Source organism: Impatiens glandulifera, chromosome 1, assembly GCF_907164915.1.
Source record: "Impatiens glandulifera chromosome 1, dImpGla2.1, whole genome shotgun sequence".
In the NCBI taxonomy this organism is placed as follows: domain Eukaryota; kingdom Viridiplantae; phylum Streptophyta; class Magnoliopsida; order Ericales; family Balsaminaceae; genus Impatiens; species Impatiens glandulifera.
This window is the reverse complement of record NC_061862.1, coordinates 56,682,570-56,697,378: the sequence shown is the minus strand read 5'-3', so window position 1 is coordinate 56,697,378 and position 14,809 is coordinate 56,682,570. Positions and strand designations below refer to the sequence as shown.

At 34.3% G+C, this 14,809-nt stretch overlaps 1 pseudogene; it reads left to right on the top strand.

Moving 5' to 3' along the window:
- The first annotated feature begins 9,398 nt into the window (after window positions 1-9,398).
- On the top strand, window positions 9,399-11,813 carry LOC124920928 (annotated as a pseudogene).
- The last annotated feature ends 2,996 nt before the right edge of the window (window positions 11,814-14,809 follow it).

The window sequence follows — 14,809 nt, the reverse complement described above, 5'->3', positions numbered from 1 at the left end:
AGTATATTAGTATGCAGTTAAACTGGTTTCCTGCACAATATTGTACTTGTGATTTTGACCTTGTCTATTCATGATTTCAGTGTTAATCTTGTTTATTTTTGTTCTTTAGGTGTACTTATTGATTGTAATTTGTCTTCTTTATAGACTGCAGAGCTATAGTAGTTAGAAAACTTCCTTATTAGTTCTTCAGAAGTAGACAGTTTTAATTGCACTTTAGATCAAAGGCAAATTTCCTTATTATGCAAATTTCCTTATTAGTATTGCATTGATTAATATATTCCAGTAGGCGAGGTTTCTTCATTCATTAATTTAATGATTCGTTTAAATCAACATTTATGCATAACCTTTTTATCATGACTGGAGTCAGATGATGATCATGATTATACACAATTTTTGTTTCTCCTACTATGCTGTGCTGATTATTCATCGAGATTGGAGATTAAATTTTTATGTGTATTTGTTCTTCTAGATCAGCGCCTCCCATTCTCGAGAGCTCTGCTAGTTGATCGTCCGTCCCATTTGCCGCCGCACTCTATCGATTAAGGTATTTCGCTGCAACAATCTTAATTATAGTTTTGGTGTATTGTTTTAGATAGATGGATGACTTCTTTGCGTTTGAATTGTTGAATCAGGTTGCATATAAATTTCAATTCTTGCTGTTTGAAATTGCCATTGTCTTTGCTGCCGCGTATTGTAGTTTACACTTCAAAATCCAGGTTAGTTCTTATTTACAATCAATGTTGAATGTTAGGTTAGTGGATAATTTGTATGTTAGGTTAGTGGATAATTTGTATGTTAGGTTAGTGGATAATTTGTATGTTAGGTTAGTGGATATAATGTATGTTAGGTTAGTGGATAATTTGTATGTTAGGTTAGTGAATAATTTGTATGTTAGGTTAGTGGATATAATGTATGTTAGGTTAGTGGATAATTTGTATGTTAGGTTAGTGGATAATTTGTATGTTATAAGGTTAGTGGATAATTTGTATGTTAGGTTAGTGGATAATTTGTATGTTAGGTTAGTGGATAATTTGTATGTTAGGTAAATTATTTGAATGTTAGATTATTGGATTGGTATATTAATAAATGATTTGTATGTTTTATTATTGATGTTAGGTTGTTGGATTATTAATTTGTATGTTAGGTTAAATGGAAATCTCAGACAAAACATGGATGACTATACTTCGTACTGATCCTAAATATAGTGAGGGGGTTGACAAATTCATAGAATTTGCTGAAAAGTCTACGGGTAGATCATCGATTGCATGTCCTTGTGTAAGGTGTGCAAATCGAGTATATGAGAATAAGAGTGTGGTTAGATCCCATCTAATTGTATACGGCATAAGACAAAATTATGGTTTTTGGTATTTTCACGGTGAAAAGAGATCAATTGGACGTCAACTTGTAAATGCTGTTACCGAGAATGTGGAGGAAGATGAATCAGATGATGAAATTGAAGACGAACCGATCAATGAACCACCGACTAACGAGACTAATATCATGGAAGACGAACATGTTGAAGTTTGTGAGGATCATCTAATGGAAGATATTATTGCTGAGGATCATCTAATGGAAGATATTATTGCTGATTTGTACCCTAATGTCAACATTGATAATGAACGGCCGAGTGAAAATGAGCCTCCCGTTGATGATGCTAATACGTTTTACAAATTGTTGGACGATTCGAAACTACCTTTGTATGAAGGTTCTCGCATTTCCAAAGCCTCAACTCTTCTTAAACTTCTTCACATCAAAAATGTAGGTCAGTGGACAAACACGTCATTTGATTTATTGTTGAGTTTATTGAAGGAGGAAATACTGCCAAGTCATAATCAACTACCTAATTCGTATTATGAGTGCAAGAAATTCATTAAAGACATGGGCCTATCGTACGAAACAATTGACGCGTGTAAGAATGATTGCATGCTTTTTCGTAAAGAGGATAAGGATTTGCAGCAATGTAAAGTTTGTGGGCTTTCTAGGTGGAATGTCAATAAATCTAATGGTGCAATTCGAACGAAGGTGAATGGTAAATATATACCCAACAAGTCTCTGCGCTATTTTCCATTAAAACCGAGGTTGCAAAGATTATACATGTGTTCCAAAACTGCTCCACACATGACTTGGCATAAAGATAACAATCCCGAAGATGATGTGTTGAGGCATCCTGCTAATTCAATGACATGGAAGACCTTTGATAGCTTGTACCCAAATTTCTCAACAGAACCTCGAAATGTGCGACTTGGTTTGGCTAGTGATGGTTTTCAACCTTTTGCTAGCGGAAAAACATCGTACAGCATTTGGCCAGTTATTCTCATCCCTTACAACGTCTCTCCTACCACATGTATGGATAAAAACAATTTTCTTCTTTCAATGCTCATTCCAGGTCCAAAAAGTCCCGGTGATTGTATTGACGTATTTCTAGAGCCACTTATTGAAGAGTTGACGGAATTGTGGAATACCGGTGTGAAGACATACGATGCAAGCAGAAAACAATATTTTAATTTACGGGCAGCTCTTATGTGGACTATTAATGATTTCCCGGCTTATGCAAATTTGTCTGGATGGAGTACAAAGGGTAAATTGGCATGTCCGTCTTGTAATCAGAACACCGCGTCTTTGAGGTTAACAAATTGCCAGAAGGAGTGTTACATGAATCATCGACGATTCCTCCCGTCTAATCATCGATGGCGCAAAGAGACCGATACGTTTGACGGGCATACGGAGCATAGAGATCCTCCTGTACTATTATCGGGTTCCGAAATTCAAATGCAAGCGCGAGATCTAAAGGAAATTTGTTTGACAAAGTACCTGCCTAAGAAAACGAAAGTTATACATGAATCCCGAGGTGATAATTGGAACAAATTCAGTATATTCTTTCAATTGCCTTACTTGAAATCTTTGATGTTGAGACATAATTTGGATGTAATGCATATTGAGAAGAATATATGTGATAGTTTGTTGGGAACTTTAATGAATTTCAAAGAAAAGACCAAGGATGGAATTAAAGCAAGGAAAAATTTGGTCATAATGAACATAAAACATTCCTTACATCCGGTTGAAGTTGATGGTGTTCTTCGGTGTCCGCCGCCCCCCTATGCATTGTCCTCAGAACATAAGAAACGTTTATGTCAGTTTTTGAAAGATGTTAAAATGCCCGACGGTTTTTGTTCAAATATAGGGGCGTGTGTAAACATGGAGGAGAAAAAATATCAGGATGAAGAGTCACGATTGTCACATTCTATTACAATATCTCCTTCCACTAGCTACACGTGGCCTACTTCCCGATGATGTGTACGATGCCGGTGGTGAATTTAGCAAGGTTCTTTCGGTTGCTTTGCCAAAAAGTTTACAACGCGGGCAATTGGAAACATTACATGACGACATTGTCTTGACACTTTGCAAATTGGAGAAGATCTTTCCACCTTCTTTCTTTGATATAATGGTGCATTTTCCAGTTCATTTAGCTTTTGAAGCTTGTCTTGGAGGGCCCGTTCAGTATCGATGGATGTATCCAGTTGAACAATATATGAGCACACTCAAGAAATACCTTAGGAACAGGAACTTTCCAGAAGGTTCAATCATCGAGAGTTACATTTTGAATGAGAGTATGAGCATGTGTGCCCGATATTTGGACGATCAAGAGTCAAATGATGAATCCATAAATACAAGTACAACATTCTCCATTTTCATCACTATGAAAGACTTATCTAATGGCACATCCTACACATATGAACCGGGTGATCGTGAGCGTGCTCATTGGTACATTTTAAAAAATTGTCGCGAAGCTGAAGAATATTATAAGTAAGTCCATTAATTTCATATGAGGTATGATTTAAGAAAGTAATAATTTAATCTGTCATTTGCGCAGCGATTTCGTTCAATCATGCCCTCATAATATTTCCAATGAGGCTCGGGATAAACAATACGTTAGATATTTCCAAGAAAGAGTAAGTAATCGTCTCAACAATTTTCTTTTTTAGTATATGACAATTAGTTTAACAATAATTTCTAATGAATATATAGGTGGAGCAACTAACCGATCAATCCGATAGGACAACGAATCTTAAGATTTTAGGACGTGGGCCTACATTGTATGCAAAGAAATATAACTCGTGCAAAATAAATGGGTACAATTTTAACACTGAAAAACATGACGAAAGCTTGACTACCCAAAATAGCGGGGTTTTGGTTGTTGGTAATAATGGGACCGAGACTATTAACTACTATGGAGTGATCAATGAAATCATAGAAGTGATATTCTTTTGTGGAAGATGAGTGATTCTCTTCAAATGCAAATGGTTTGATGTTTATCACAAAGATCGGGGCATTAAAGTTGATAAGTATGGTTATGTTAGTATAAATATCAACAGGATTCTACAGACTCAATTAAATGAACCATTCATAATGGCAAGCCAAGCACAACAAGTCTTTTACTCTACAGATATGGCATCAAGGCTTGAATGGAAAATTGTGACACCAATAAATCCCCGTTATTCTAATTAAGGTTGAATTATTTTCTATGAAGGGTTACTTGTAAATTTGTCTTATAAACATTACATTCAATATTTGCAGCTATCATGGCACCTAAAAGAATGCAAGGTAAGAGTTTAAACAGCGCGCTACACGACCTTATACAAAGGACCGAGGAGCATTCAGAAGATCCCGTGCAATTGTGTACCTCTATCGGGGAAATTGATTTGGACCTTGATGATGTCATGAATGTTGATAGTGTACCAAACACTATCCCCGGTGATGATGATGATGATGAGACACAACCCCCCTCTGAGGAGCAAGATGGAGGTACTTGTGTTTTGCTTAAGTTAGTTGTTGTGATCCTATATAATTTTTTGTTTAATTTTAGGATCTATTTCGAGAAGGAGACGGGGCAAGAACAAGAATAAAGTTGTTGGTAGATTGCAAGCGGGGCAAAAGATGACTCTTCAATTTAACCCTGTTGATGGTAAACCAATGTGCGAGAATAGGACAGCTTGGTCGAGGCATATTGGGAGTGTCATTCGAGACTCCAATGCACTACCTCATAGGACTTTGCGTTGGTCGGACCTGAGCTCCACACATCTAGATCACATATGGATGGCTATCACGGTATATAACTTTTTATATTATTAAGTCCATTATGTATTCAACACAATCTATAATCGTATTTTAATGTTAACTATTTAGGATCCTTTCGTGGCTGTGGGGGATGACATCAACAACTATCGAAGACAAAGTTTATTTCAAGCCAACAAATTATGGGATAGATGGAGATGTCATTGGAACACCATATACATTAAATCCCGTGAAGGTGACGAGCAAGCGATTAGGGCAAATCCCCCTCCCGAGATCGAAATTAGTGATTGGAATTATCTACTTGATCGTCGCTTTCTCACGCCGGAATTCAAGGTAAATTAATGTGTTTATAAATAGCTCTTACATTAATCATTCATTAAACACAAATATTTTCTTATTTGCAGAAAACAAGTGCTGTGAATGCGCAAAATAGGTCGCAATGTTGTGTACAAGAATCATGCGGGCAGCATCTCATTTTCGCAAGTGGGAGAAGCAATGGTTCGTTTTATCATTGAATAACAAAGTGTATACTGTTATTACGTTTTATTAATAATTAAATTTTATACAGGAGAAGACTACCGGTACGTCGCTAATTTGCAGAATATTTCTGCACCACTCATACAAAGAAACCGACTCTACAAGATCAAATCCGGAGGTTCCCCCATATATTTCAAGACAAAAGTGGTAAGTCGTGTTTATTAGTTATATTTCCTTGTTATTTATTTTATGTATGTAGTAATGAATGTAATTTGTGTTTTGTAGACTGCCTTGCGAACTGCTATAGAAGAGACACGAACGAAATGAATTGCAGTTGGTGAGTGCGCATTCGGGTCTCAGGGACATGGGCGAGTTGTGGGTTTTGGCTCCGGTTGTCACACCTAGATCTTTTAGACCTGATGCTCGTGGTGGTACTAGCCCACAGCGCGGTGACACGCAAAAGCACTTTTACTTGAGGAGATACAGAGGATGCGAAGAGGAGCGTGAAGCTGAGAAGCTCAGTCACGGAGAGAGCGCGAAGAAGCCTTAGTCGAGCGTCAAATGGAGCGTGAGGAAACACAAAGGCAGCGTGAAATGGAGCGCGAAGAGTTATTGATGCAGCGTGAAGATGAACGTGAAGAAGCTCGAAGAGAGCGTGAGAGAATGCGGGATGAGATGCTTGAGATGAGAGCGACAATGAACTTCTTATTATCCAGGATTCCCCGTGATCAACTTCCACCTTGCCCCTCCCACTCGAGATGATGCCCCTCCTACTTAGAGATGATCCCCTTCCTCGTGATCGTCGCTTTCCCACTTCAATTCTGGTCAGTGAAATGTAATTTGAAATACGTTAATTAATGGTTTTTGTGAATTTGTGATATGATTGTAGTTTTTGGATGGATTATAGTTTTTGGATGGATTGTAGGTTTGTGGATGATTATTGTTTTGAATTAATGATTGTATTTTTGGGTTTTAGTATTGATGATTTGTAGTTTTTGGTTTTTGGTTATTGGTTATTAATGATTGAGGTTTTAAATAGGTAAAAATTTGTAAAAAAAAAAAAAACTATTAGGGTTTAGAGTAACGGTTAAATAATTACAAAAACCGTTAATAAAATCTAAATGTAACGGTTTTAAGAAATAAAAAACCGTCACAGAAACAACACGAGAATCTGTAACAGTTTTCGAAAACCGTTACAGATAAAATCAGTCTTTTAGTAACGGTTTTTAGCCGGCTAAAACCGTTACTGTTGTTCCATTACTATCTGTAACGGTTTTATAAAACCGTTACAGATACTCGTGTTGTTTCTGTGACGGTTTTTACACGGCTAGAACCGTTACTGTTATTCAATGACTATCAGTAACGGTTTTCGAACGCCGTTACTGATACCTGTGAAGTTTCTGTAACGTAATTTTTTGTAACGATTGGTAACAGTTTTATGTGCCGTTACAAATAAGTTTCAGTAACGGCGTTCGATGCTTTCAGTAACGGTTTTAGCCCTTACTAATACCCTTTTTTCTACTAGTGGCTTCAGCATTCCCACTTCTAACCTCAACCTTCGAGCTTTTGTAATGTAATCTATACATGTTTTTTCATAAAAAAAAAATAGGTTATCATACCCTCTAGTTTCACTAGTTATTCCGACTTGATCGTTTAATTTCAATCTACTCTTTGCATTTCTGTCTATTATTTTGTAAGATCTAATATGTCATATCTTCTCAGGGCTCGATGTATGGTTGTGCTCAGACATACACTTGTGTTATCACAATTTCTTTCATTCCGAATAACTAAATTAATCTTAATTTTACAGTTTGTCTTAATTGTAGGTCTAGGTTTAAAAGATTTTTGAACTTTGATACTTTCATAACACTCTTGGAACAAGCAACAATGAAGAATTTCTACTTACTATCTACACCATTTTTGGTCCATACTTTGCAAATGTCAAATTTAGTTGATTGGGCATGTGATTTATAGAATTCATGAACTTTTTCTTCGGAAGAAAATGTCATTTCAACATTGAAAATTTGACTGCGAAAATTAGTCTGAAAATATCATTATAAAAGTTATTTTTAAATGTAGACATTATAAAGGTATTATTTGAACTATCAATATGTCTCGAACATGGCCATGTTCAGGACATATTGGTCCCCGAACATGGCCATGTATGTAGACTTTTTCATGTTGAATGCAGAAGTAATAATACCTTTTGAGTTCAACAGACGATTTGTTCATCTTCTGAGTTTCTTTCTGCGACGTTGTCTTTGTTGGGTTTCTGAACATAAAAATGATTTAGGGTTCGTTAAACCTGAACTGAAGAACTTGGTTATCTATACAAAATAAAAATAAAAATAAATGTTTTGTATAATCGAAACTGAAAAACATATCATTTCGGCGAAAAAAAATATGTTTGTATAAATGGAATGAATAAATCTAAGGTTTTTAGAAGATTTTCATCGGAGAGAGTTGAGAGAGAGAAAAATAATTTCAGAACAATGAGCGCGATAGTTGAATTTAGACATTTTTTTAGACATAAATTATTATTATTATTATTTTCTTTTCTACAAATCTGGTCGGCCACGTCAGATTCGTGACTTTGTTTTCGTTATAACTTTGTTATCTTTATCCGTTCTCATATATATATATATATATATATAATTATGCTTAATTTTCAATGTGTCCGGATTGTCGGGTCGAGAGTTGTGGTTAATTTAGATATATATGTGAGAGTAAATTGATAATTGAGTTGGATTGTGGGTTAACCCGCCCATAAATTTAAAATGGTTAAAAATAAAATTAAAAATAATATATGTATGTTTCGAACTTACAACCTAACAAAACAATAAAATTAAAAATGTTATATGTATGTTTCAAACTTACAACCTAACAAAACAAGTACAACTCTTTAACCAACTAGGCTAATAAGACTTTATATTTAAAATTCAACACCAAATTTAATGAACGCGGGACATTCTTAACAATATAAGTTCAACTTTTAACTAACTAATCTATATATATATAATGATGCTTAATTTTTAAAGTGTCCGGATTACCGGGTTGATAGTTGTGGTTAATTTGGATATATATGTGAGAGTAAATGAATACTTTGATCGGATTGTGGGTTGACCCGTTCATAAACTTAAAACGGTTAAAAATAAAATAAAAAATGTTATATGTATATTTCTAACTTGCAACTTAACAAAACAAATACAACTCTTTAACCAAGTGTGATTGTGATGTGATTTGCTGATGAATAATAGACCGATAACAATTGAAATTGGTTAAAAAATATAAATCAAATATTTTATTGACTCATGATACTAAATATTAAAAAATATGAATAAGATATTTGATAAAGCAAAATGAAAGTATAAGATCACGAGATGAGAGGTTCATTGGAAAAAAATATGTGATGAGATATGAGAGAAAATAAGTTGTTTTTATAGAAGTGAATAAAATGTGAGATGTCTATTTTTAATTTTAATATATTATTATGATTTATTAAAAATTTTTAAATATTGAATACATATATTATAATTTATTTTGTTTATATTTTTATCTGTGTGCATTATACGGAAATTTTTATAACTAGTTTATATAAGGCTTTTGTGGTTGAAATTTATTTGAATAAATTTTAGATTATTTAATAATCGGTATTAATTTTGAAAAAAAGATTTTTTTATAAAAATATTTAATTATAAAATAATTTTTTATAAAGAATAAAAATATTTTAATAAATAAATGGATGGATACTATTATATAAGAGAATTATCTAATTATTTTTAATCATATAGATATTATTTACCGAGCGAACAAGCTAAATACCTTAACTTATCTTTATTTATGGTTTAAAGAATTTGATCGCTCACTTTCTTTCCTTCTCTCTCTTTTGTTTGTGATTTCTTCTGCAAACAAACGAGGGTGAGAGGCAAAGAGATGAAGATAACGACTCGTTCAGAGCGATTCTCGGCAGATTGGGTAATGGGAGGAGCGGCTGCAGTGGTATCAAAGAGCGCAGCGGCGCCGATAGAAAGAGTTAAGCTTTTGTTGCAGAATCAGGGTGAATTGTTGAAGAGAGGGTTCCTCAAGAAACCCTATACCGGCGTGGGCGATTGCTTTAAAAGGGTCTTGAGAGAAGAAAGCGTTTTGGCTTTATGGAGAGGCAATCAGGCTAATGTTATTCGATACTTTCCAACTCAGGTTAATTCCTTTTACAGTTATTTCCTACCCAGATGATTGATTATTCATAAATTTTTTTATAATCTTCTCTAGTACATCGAATTTCATCTGATTCTATAATGTTTGTGCTAAAATTAGCTTTATATAGGTAAAGAAACGACCTTTAATTACATAGCTCAATGATTTTAATTTAGTTTTAATGGTGTGATACTTCATCAAGTTGAATTTTGTATCCAAGGTTGCACTTGTTCTTCTTGCTGTGTTCCTTGGGTTATGTATATGAGCTCATACTCTTCACTTTACAGATTCACATTGTACGATGTCAATATTGGTTTCTTTCTTATAAAGAGAACAAAACTCTATCTAAATTCTAAACTAGATTTCATATACTTACAAGAAGACTATTTGGAAGTGGGATTGTGATTTCATCTGTGTTTTGGCTTTGGTTTAACATGAAACTATTGGAAACCTTTCAAATGGAATGGATCTGGATGTGACTATACTTGTAGATGCGCAATTAGTTTGATGAAGCGATGCCAACTTTTGTTTTCTAACAGGCTTTCAACTTTGCATTAAAGGTTACTTCAAGAGCCGTATTTGGTTGCTCGAAAGAGAGAGATGGTTATTTCAGGTGGTTTACAGGAAAGTAGCAGCAGGAAGTGCTGCTGGTGCAACTATCTTCCTTATTTCTTATCCTCTGGATTATGTTCGCACACGTCTTGCAACTGATGCAAAGGATGTGCCCAATTAATGGTACAGTCAGTTTAAAGGACTTAAAGACGTATATAGCAACACATTGGAAGTGATGGTGTTTTAGGTCTTTATCGTGGATTCCAGTGCATCCATCATTGGGATTACTCTTTACAGGGGTCTTACTTTGGATATATGACACCATGAAGCCTATTGTTCTTGTGGGGAATTTGCAGGTGAGATTGTTTACCATTATGCATTAACATTGAGTTCTTCAACATAAATGCTGTAAATGGTGACTTGTTCAATATAACTGCATCTATCAAGTCCTAACTCCTAATATGCCTCAAAATTATATAAAGTCACTCTTCAATATTTGGGTTCTCAAGCTAAAAAAAACTATTGTGTCTATTAGTAGTGGTTTGGCATATTATCATCTAACCAATATACAACTTAATAAGGCCATGTTTAATGATTTGAATAACTAGGTAGTTATTTTCAAATTACTCCGTTTGATGTAGATTATGAAAAATAAGGTTATTTGAGTAAAAAGACATTAGGGGGTATACATATTAAATGATTGTTTTTTCAATACAGACATAGTGACGATTTGAATAATGTGGCGAGATTGATAAGTAGATTGTTGATATTAAAAGTCTTGAACTAAGAGACTAAAGTATCATGTTCAATTATCACTAATAACCTTAGTTGAAGTAGGGAGAATGTCATTTCGATTTATCTACTAAAACTCTTGGCGCTCCATCATATCTATCTGCTAAATGTGACAGGATAATTTCTTTGCTAGTTTCTTGTTGGGGTGGAGCGTGACAACATTCTCTGGCCTCTGTGCTTATCCATTTGATACAATTCGCAGAAGGATGATGCTAACTTCAGGACAACCAATTAAGTACATAAATTCTTTACATGCATTCCGAGAAATAGTTCGTCTAGAGGGATTTAGGTCCTTATTTCGTGGAGTTACTGCTAATATGCTTGCGGGTGTTTGCTGGGGCTGGAGTAACTTGCAGGTTATGATCAACTGGGAAGAATAATGTATAGGCCCAGTCATACATTAGGCCTTAAAACTCGGACTGTTGATAAGTTACACATGATTTTTCGATTATTAAAGAATGTGCATTACTGGAGGACGTGATCTTTGTATATAGGGACAGCTGGAAGAAGATAATCTTGCCAAGAAAGTTAAAATGATGGAGGAGATATGGAACGAACCCCAAATTGCTTTGATGACTTGGAGGAATATTTCCATTTTTTGTATTTTTCTGAACCTGTATAGTTTGATCAACAAACAAAATGATGAATATTCATTTGATTTGATCACAATGTGATATTTAGTATATATTGATATTGGTCAAATTTCATTGTTTGGAGCATTTTGAGCTCCAGACTCATATGTCTTGGTATTTTTATTCTTTAAATTTTGAAATCAAATCTATTATATAGGAAATTTTGCTTTACATATTTGTTTTTCAGTCTTGGATTAGACATTCATGGATATTGACTTTCAACTGATCCTTACTCATACTAAATGAGTTGTTTGCTTACACTTATTTTAGGAAAGCATTTTGTGTGTTTGCATCAAAATTTCGTTTTTCTTCTTCAATTTGTTGTGGCATACTTATGAGTAGGAACTATAAAAAATGATTCAGATTACTTACCATCGGTCATTTGTTATTTTAACTTCATTAATGTTATGATATGCACTTTGGAAAGAAAACATAAAATATTGTCAATTAGGGATGCAAAAATTGTGTAGAGATGGGGGGACAACTATTTTGAAAGGTTCAGGCAGGTTGATGAAACAAACATCAAAACTGGGTTTTTATGCAAGTTTAGGAAGCAAATGAACTTATAATTTATTTCATTTAGTTTATAAATGAACTAATAATTGGTGGTTATGGCCTTACTTTTATCCTTTATTTCATTTACCTTATATATAAAATGAAAGTGTAGTTTAAAAAAGACATAATGAAGCTTATAAATGATTTAAGAATGGGTAACCGGTAGCTAAAGTGCTCAGAGTGATTTTGTGATTCTTAATAGTTTAGGTCATGAGTTTAATTTTCATAAAACACTTTAAATTATTGTTATAATATAAGATAATATATGTGTAAGATATTATATTATTATATTAGTTTCTTTATAATTCGAATATAACGTTCTTAAGAGAGAACAAAAATACAAATGATAAAGAAAGAAAATTTGATGACGGTGAAAAACATGAGAAAGTCAATTGTACCACCGGTGATTTCTTTACTTTGTATGACGCTGATGTTAATCTCACTTGTTAGGAGACTAGCTAGGTGATTGATAACGACGCTTAAATACATGACACATCGCGGAGGGATTTCTTCACATCCTACACTTCTAGTGATTGTGGAAGCGTTAAAATGGGTAATGATGGCATTACCAGAGTTATTAGTTTTGGAAATGTGTGCCTAAAGCTTGAAAATGACAATACGTTGGTTTTAAAGAATGTGAAGCACATCCCCGACATCCGTATTAATTTGATCTCCACTAGGAATCTCGATAATGAAGGCTTTTGTAATAATTTTCATGATGGAAAATGGAAGCTTACTAAAGGCTCGTTGGTATTGGAAAAGGGAGAAAAGTGCTCCTCATTGTATATGATGCGGGCAACGATTGTAGATTCTTTAGTCAATGCAGTTGATGATGAAGAAAACGTTGAGCTTTAACACAACAGACTTAGTCATATGAGTGAAAAAGGTTTGATGATATTGGCTAAGAAAAACCTTCTCTCTAGAGTGAAGAATGGTTCCTTGAAGAAGTGTACTCATTGTTTAATAGGGAAGCAGACTAGAGTTGCCTTCAAAAATGTTCCTCACTCGTGAAAACTTGGTATACTTGATTTAGTATATTCTGATGTGTGTGGTTCTATGAAAACAAAGACACTTGGTGGTGCCTTATATTTTGTGACTTTTATTGACGACCATTCAAGAAAGAATTGAGTGTATACTTTAAAGTACAAAGATCAAGTGTTAGATGTTTTAAAATAATTTCATGCTCTTGTGGAAAAGCAGACTGAGACAAAACTTAAGTGTGTTTGAACGAATAATGGTGGTGAGTATTGTGGTCCTTTTGATGAGTATTCAAGGAAGCAATAAATTCGACATAAAAAAAACACCTCCGAAAACCTCAGTTAAATGGTTTAGTTGAGAGGATGATTCGAACACTAGTTGAAAGAGTGAGATGTTTGCTTTCGCAATCACATCTTTCGAAATCCTTTTGGGGGTGAGACTTTGAATACAGTGATACATATTTTGAATCTCACGCCATGCGTTCCTTTGGATTTTGAGGTGTTAGACAAGATATGGCAGGGAAAGGAAGTTTCTTATGATCATCTACACGTTTTTGGGTCCAAGGCTTTTGTTCATATTCCAAAAGATGGACAATCTAAGCTTGATGTAAGACGAGACAATGGTTTGGTTTCAGGTTTTATGATCCAATTCGGAAAAAGCTCATTAGAAGTCGAGATGATGTGCTTATCAAAAATTAGAACATTACAGATATTGATAAAATAGAAACAGTTGAGAAGAATAACGATGGTTTAATTGAGATAGATCAAGTTCCTACACATGCAATGCATCCTAATCATGGAGGAGATGTGCCAAATGATAGTGATGATATCATTAATGATGAAATTTCGCCAACTAGTGATCCAACTGAAAATATTGATAAAGAAGTTCAGATGAACCAATTTGAACGTGTGTTTGAGAAGATCTGTTAGAGAGTGTATCTCCCGACGACGTGGGTACCCTTTAGGTGAGTATGTGATTCTCATAAATGCAGGAGAGCTAGAAACCTACCAATAGGCAATTTCTATTGATGAGAAAAAGGTCGAGGTTGAAAGTTATGGAAGAGGAGATGCAAATCACTTCATGAGAACCACACTATGACTTGGTAAAGTTTCCACAAGGCAAGAAGACTCTCAAGAACATATGGATTTACAGGATTAAGACCGAAAATAACAATTCACAACCAAGATACAAGGCTCGGTTGGTTATTAAAGGGTTTGGTCAAAAGAAAGGTATTGATTTTGAAAGATATCTCTCCGGTTGGTGAAGATTTTCCTCGATCCGAGTTGCTCTTGGTATAGTAGCATGATTGAACTCGATATTAAACAGCTTGATATGAAAACTGCAATTCTTCATGGTGATTTGGAAGAAGAAATATATTGGAGAAGTAAGGAGATTCAAAGTCAAGGGAAAAAGCCTATTGTGTGCAAATTAATAAAGAAACTTGTTGAAGGAATTGTGTCATTTAATTTAATGTGCAATAACTAAACTTGAATATGACAAATTAAACAGATATAATTTAATCCGATTATTTTAGGAGTCGTAGTGTTTTGGCTAGA